Source organism: Athene cunicularia, assembly GCF_003259725.1.
Source record: "Athene cunicularia isolate RWA chromosome 2 unlocalized genomic scaffold, athCun1 chr2_part1, whole genome shotgun sequence".
In the NCBI taxonomy this organism is placed as follows: domain Eukaryota; kingdom Metazoa; phylum Chordata; class Aves; order Strigiformes; family Strigidae; genus Athene; species Athene cunicularia.
In genome coordinates, this window is record NW_020799095.1 from 131610718 (window position 1) to 131616717 (window position 6000).

General features: G+C 47.4%; 1 protein-coding gene across 3 annotated transcripts in view; it reads right to left on the reverse strand.

Annotated features, from left to right (window-relative positions):
- NCALD (neurocalcin delta) overlaps positions 1-3544 on the reverse strand; it is a 58342-nt gene extending 54798 nt beyond the window's left edge. For 2 of the 3 annotated variants that reach the window (XM_026842884.1, XM_026842883.1), the window contains exon 1: positions 3409-3544. The gene's annotated coding sequence lies outside the window, so the exon portion shown is untranslated. Of the gene's footprint in view, positions 1-3380 lie in introns of all 3 variants that reach the window. The other variant, XM_026842885.1, reaches the window with a different exon arrangement.
- Between the last annotated feature and the right edge of the window lie 2456 nt (positions 3545-6000).

The window sequence follows — 6000 nt, forward strand, 5'->3', positions numbered from 1 at the left end:
GCTGGGACCTTTAAAAAAACCAGCAGAAATCTTATTCTGTTTGAAAAATGCAAGAAGGAGTCAGTTCTCTGCATTGCAAGGGGTTTTTTTTAGGTTTTATTATGCTTCTAGCCTAAATTTAAATTGTCATTGCCCATCAACTCAGCCAGATCAAGGTAGAGCACACTAAAGGCTTGAATGTGTTATTATTACCAGGCTGAAGGCATCAACAACTGGTGTCTGTTTTTAATTTCCCTGGCTGTATCCAGTTGTGTGAGAAGTGAGACCTCAATCCTGTTTTTAGCCAAGGTCTCTCCTAAGGTGAAGTGCTCCAGTTCCTCAGGAATCGCTGCTCTGCTTGCCCTCCTCCATGGACAAGGAGACTGTCGGAAGAGATCATCTCATGTGCGTGCAAGGGGGTGACATTTCCAAATGATATGAAGGCTGATGGGAGGTATGAGGGTCAATTTGACCTCCTCAGAAGAGGGTGAAGTGTCACCAAGCCTGTGTTCAGCTCATTTTTTTTTCCTTTATGTCAGTGGATTTCAAGTCCAATTAAGTTGGCAGTCTCACAGCTGTGGCATTGGGCAGAATATGAGGGATGGGCTGCAGCCACCTTCCCCCTCTTTTGGTGGTAGGAAGGAACCTACAGGTTGCTTGTTCTTTTCTCATGGTGGGTGAAACCACTGGCAGGGCAGAGACAGCGGGATGCCTAACCTTACATTGCCTGGCAATTTCACACACTCCCTAGGTAAAATCCATGCGTTTGTCAAAATGGTTTGGTACAGAGCTGACCATCAAAAATGAGAGCATGTAACCACTGAGCAGAGACATGCAGTCCTGGGATGACTCTCACACACTGTCCCCTGCCCTTCTCCTGAGGACAGACTTGTGCCTTCTCCTTCAGTTGCAGACTCTCGCACTGCCTGCAAGCTGCCTGCCTGACCGCGTTTTGGCTGTCCCCACCTTCTGGGCTCAAAGGAGCCCAGGCCAATGGGATGCCCAGAGTCCACAAAGACTCAGGGAGAGGGGACAGAGCTGGTCATTCTGCCAAGCAGGACACATCCCTGTGCAACCTCAGTGGCACTCACCAGCTTCCCCAGTAATGCTGCCTCTCCTGCTGCAACACGGTCAGGACCCTTCTGGTAAAATGTGAAGCAGTTTATCATCTTCCTCTCTCAGGTCAAGTTAGCGCCTTTTGAAGACTTGCTCAGTATCACTAAAGCAAGATATGTTCATTCCAGTTGAAGACAAGGAGGCTATTTTTAAAGTATTTCTAATTAATAGCTCTTGAGAAGTTGCATCAATTATTTTTCCCCTTGCAGCTGTTTTCAAGGCATCGAATGCTCCAGGACACTATATTCAAGCCAAAATAGATGAGATGAGGCCCCAACCCTCCCCAAGCATCATTGCCACACTGATAACTCAGGTCAAACCTGGCGGATGACTGCAGGTATAGATGGAGCCAAATCCTTTAGATGTGAAGGTGAGTGACTTTTCTTGAGTGGCAGGTGCTGCTCAGCTTGAATCTGTCCCTGTACTCCATGCCCCAGTGCCTCACCAGACTTGCCCCACCAGGTGGTGAACAAGCAGACCTTGGAGGGTGGTGGGTCACGTCGACTGCCTCCCCCTGCCCTTCCCTCCTACTCCACCGCCCAGACTCCGGGGGGACTCACATGCGGGTGGGGGGGACACAGACTGCCACTGGCGAAAACATGGCTCCCCATGCCGGCTGGGGAGCAGCTGTGCCCAGCCCAGCCTAGGCGGATCACCTGGCGAGGATGCCCAGAGCACCACTCCCCGTGGGAAGGCTGTGCACGGGGTGCTAGTACCTCCACACCGAAGCTGTGAGGCTCCTGTAAACCTTGGTTAAAGCCACCTATGACAAGTCACTAGAGATTCCTCATGCGCTGATGCACTGACATCAGCTGAATAATTTAATAAAGAATATTTCAAATATTTCAGCCCCCCCAAACATTGATGTTTTTAGGCACGAGAGTTAAATAGGAAAGAACAGATGAGATAACACCAAGTGAAATGGTTTAGAGGTTTCAGATGCATTTATCCTTGCTGTTCTGTTAAGAATGCCAAATGCAGTGAAATCCAGAGCATTAAGCCGTAACTTTCCTTACGGAAGTGTTTTCAGTTTTAATCTCTGCTTTGGCTCCCTTTCTGAAACAATTACTTCTGCTGCATTTGGTAACATTACAATATTTTTTTGCAGAATTTTGTACCTTTTATTGCGCTGTGCTTTAATTTTTTTTGTAGCGCCGTGACCGTTTCAGACTGGCAGCTGCTTTAGAAAATCATTACTATTATCAATAAACCCTTTGAACTTTGGGAGGAAGGGAACAGAAGTATATAATTAGAGAAGATAAGAATGATCTAGCATACTTTTTCCAGGAAACAACGCACACGATGCTTCAGTGTAATCTGTTCTTAAAATGAATCTATATGTTCCCACACAAGCAAACTCAGACTGTGGCACTAAACTTCAGGAGCCTGGGATCTCATTCCCCACAACAGCCCCCTCAGAGAGGACAATACAGAAACAGAACCAAACTGCCTCTTCTTTTTACAAAAAGACCCAAATAGCATTTCATTTTTCAATTACTGTGATGCTGTTCATGCTGCCGTTCTTTTTTAAACTATTCTAACTGCTCTCAACCCACAACAGAAAGAAAGAAAAAAAAAAAAAACCAACCCAACAAACCACCAAGCTGTGCATATGCGTGTGAGAAAAAGGGTAGAAGTCTGTGTTACAGCAGTGTTGCTCTCTTGTCATATTTCAGATAATTTTTCAGGAAGCTCTTGATCCTTTCCTTTGTAAACACTACAGAGTGAAGAGTGCCGCGTGCCCCAGAGGGACAGAAAGCCCGGGGAGTGTGTGGGGTGCAGGGACTCCGTGTGAACAAAGATGATTTAAACACTCAAACTTTGGGAGTTGGATTTCAAGCTGTTCCTAGCTGCATCGGTTGCTGGCTTCCCCTCACTGAACACGTTGGGTACAAACCCGCCTGAATTGGACAGCACTGAAAAACTACAAGCTCCAACAGAGGTATAAAGCTGTAGAGATGCCCAAATCAACACAATACCTAAATGCAATTTCTTTTAACTCCCAGATGCATTAGGCTAGGATTACTCATGTTCATTTATATTCCTAAAGTGACAAACGTGAACAATATCATTTTATTCCCCTTTCATGGATCATTAATCTAAATTTAACTCTGCTTTGCAGTCTGCACACAGAATTAGTAACTGGAAGCTGCTTTGCATTTATCTGATAGTGCCGGGCTTGTTCATCAAGGCAAACTTCCAGCCAAAACAAACAAGTGAAAAAAATCAGTCACGATAAGCTGCTTTCTATACTACTTTTTTTTTTTTAAAGGAAAAAACAGTACCTGACGAGAACATAAAGCAAATGGTTACCTCACACTGCAGAAATGCAAGTTTTTAATAGTCCATGCTCTGGCAGCCCCTGAGAAACAGCAGCGGCGGCGACGGCGGTGGCGGGGATAAATCCAGCATCTACTAGGTTCTCACAAGGCTTTGGCTGAGCGGCCGAAACCGCAGGCTCTGCCTCCAGCTGACGTCAAGGCGGCTGTCACATGGCCAGGCGCAAGCCCAGGGAGCACTGGTTGTCCTGGCAACCCCAGCACTGCTCCGAAATTATTTCAATAGGTCATCTGTCATACTGCGCGCACATTGGAACCATCACGGGCGCCCGGACAACCCAAACACCAAGGGCTCGCTGGAGCTGCCTGCACCCCGGGGTTGGTCCCATCACCGACGCTGTCTTAACCTTATCCCCTTAAGAAAACGTGCCTCCCTCTTCCTCCTGCATCCTCAGTCTCCGGCAGAAAAAAAAAAACAAAAAAACAAAAAAAAACAAACCAAAAAAAACCCCACAACCCTTATACATCTGGTTTGCCCAAGGAAAGGGGCAAAAGTGCTACCCTCCATGCATACCAGGGCACCTCAACGATGTGCAGCTGGGTGCTGCTCCAGCTAGCTAAAATTAGGGTCTTTCAAAATGACACACAGCTGAGGTTTTATTCATAGCCACAGAGATGCACATTTGGTCGCCAGCGTCTCTGCCCAGATTCGGGGTGAGGCAGAGGAAGTCCTCGCCGAAGCGGTGTGGGGTGGCCCCCAGAGGTGCTTGGCCTCACGTTCCTGAGCCTGGCCACCGGCCCCTCCTGCTTGCCTGCCAGAGATGCTTCTCCTGCTACTCCTGGCAAAACGTCCTGGGAAGGGGAGCGAAGCAGTGCCTGCCTCCACCTGGCTCTGACTCACCTCTGCAGCCTTATCCTGCAGGCAGAGACACGACACCAGTGTCTCAGATTTCCTTGTAACTCTAGCTAAAACCCACTCCTTTGCCGAAATTTCATATTTTTTCTCTCTGCACATCACCTTAGCAGAGCCCCACAGCCCATGCACACACCAGGGGCAGGGTGCAGGAGAGGCCAGGGGGAGGGAGAGACTTTCATCTGCAAGAAGCAGGGAGGAAAGGCAAAGTGTCAGCAACAAGAAAATACTCCTGTGCTCATCTGAGTCAGTGATGGTTCCTGACTGGTGCCCAGGATATGAGATACCAGGAACAAACCACAGTAGATGGCTCTGATGAAGGTGGAAGCAGATATAAAGCCATGTGGGATGTGCAAAATGTAAACACTGGGGCATCCCCAACTGAAGTTGGCTTTGGCCTCTTTGCAAGGCAAAAGAGAAAAAAATGAAAAGACAACCTAGGATGGGGCATAAACAGGTGCTGGGGAGGGCTTCCCCCCACCCAAGGCAGAGGGAGGTTGGTGGGGTCATGGGATTGGCAGGCGAGGGGACTGCTGAGCCTGATCATCCTCCTCTGCATCTCTCTGCTGAGTGCAAGAGCAGCAGGTGCTTGGGATATTTAGCACATCATCAACTACAGCCAACGCTGGTTTATGTAGCATTTAGTGAGACATGTGTCTGTGTCTCCAGCACAGCTTATAAACCACCTTTCCAGCACTGCTGTGGTGCTGGGGCTTCCTGGGGCTGTTCATATTAGAGGGCAAAGCCCCCTGGGATCAGGAGCTGCCCTCCAGGCCTTGGTGCAAAGCAGTGAAGAGGGCTTACAATAGAGTAAGGCGGTCCCCACTGTCTAAAATTTGTGCCTTAAAAAGAAAATATTCACAATTAGTTGGGAAACCTGTGACCATTTAACAGAACACGAATAATGCGGTGAATTTTAAAAACTCCACTGACTGCTACATGTGTTACATATAATCACACATATTAATCCAGTATAGAAGGCTGAAACTTCGTGTCAACACCCACCAATAAAATTGTACCATAACATACAGATGTATTTTTTCACTGGTACAATACAGCAGAAAGTTTGGGATTGCAGTTTGAAAAGATATCCCTCAACACTGCACAGTGCACTACTTTCTATTTGTCTGTCAAAAATGTGTGCACCTGGAGAAGATTTTAATAGATTTTAACGGTTTTGATTCTTTTAAAGGCCCTTTCACAAAAGTGGACAATACAACACATGCATTTCAATGGTCACAAAACATTTCAGTAGCCATTTTGCTGATGCCCTAAAGGCCTGGCAGAGGTGGCCAGGCAGGGTCCCCCTGGAGCTTCCCACAACAGCCGTCTGGGGACCCACACCTGCTCTGCTTCCACATCAGTCCCATCCTCCACACCTACAGACACACAAGTGTGCAGAACACTTCTGTCCTCCAGAATAATAAAAAAAACCCAAACCTTTCATTCTCCTTTACAGGGTATTTCTGCTGCAGGGCAAGACCCGGATGGATTTTTAAACCATGCACAATGTTTATAAGGGCATACTAATTATATGTTGTGAAGGCTAAAATTTTCAGCCATTTGAAAGATGCTAAGTGAAAAAACAGAATGACCAATGCTCTGAAAAGCATATGATAATGGCAGCCTGAAGTGTGCTGTTCCCAGTTCCCAGGGCTCGGCAGAGATCCCACTGCGCATCCCCACTGATGGTGGCTGGGGATGACTCCTCCA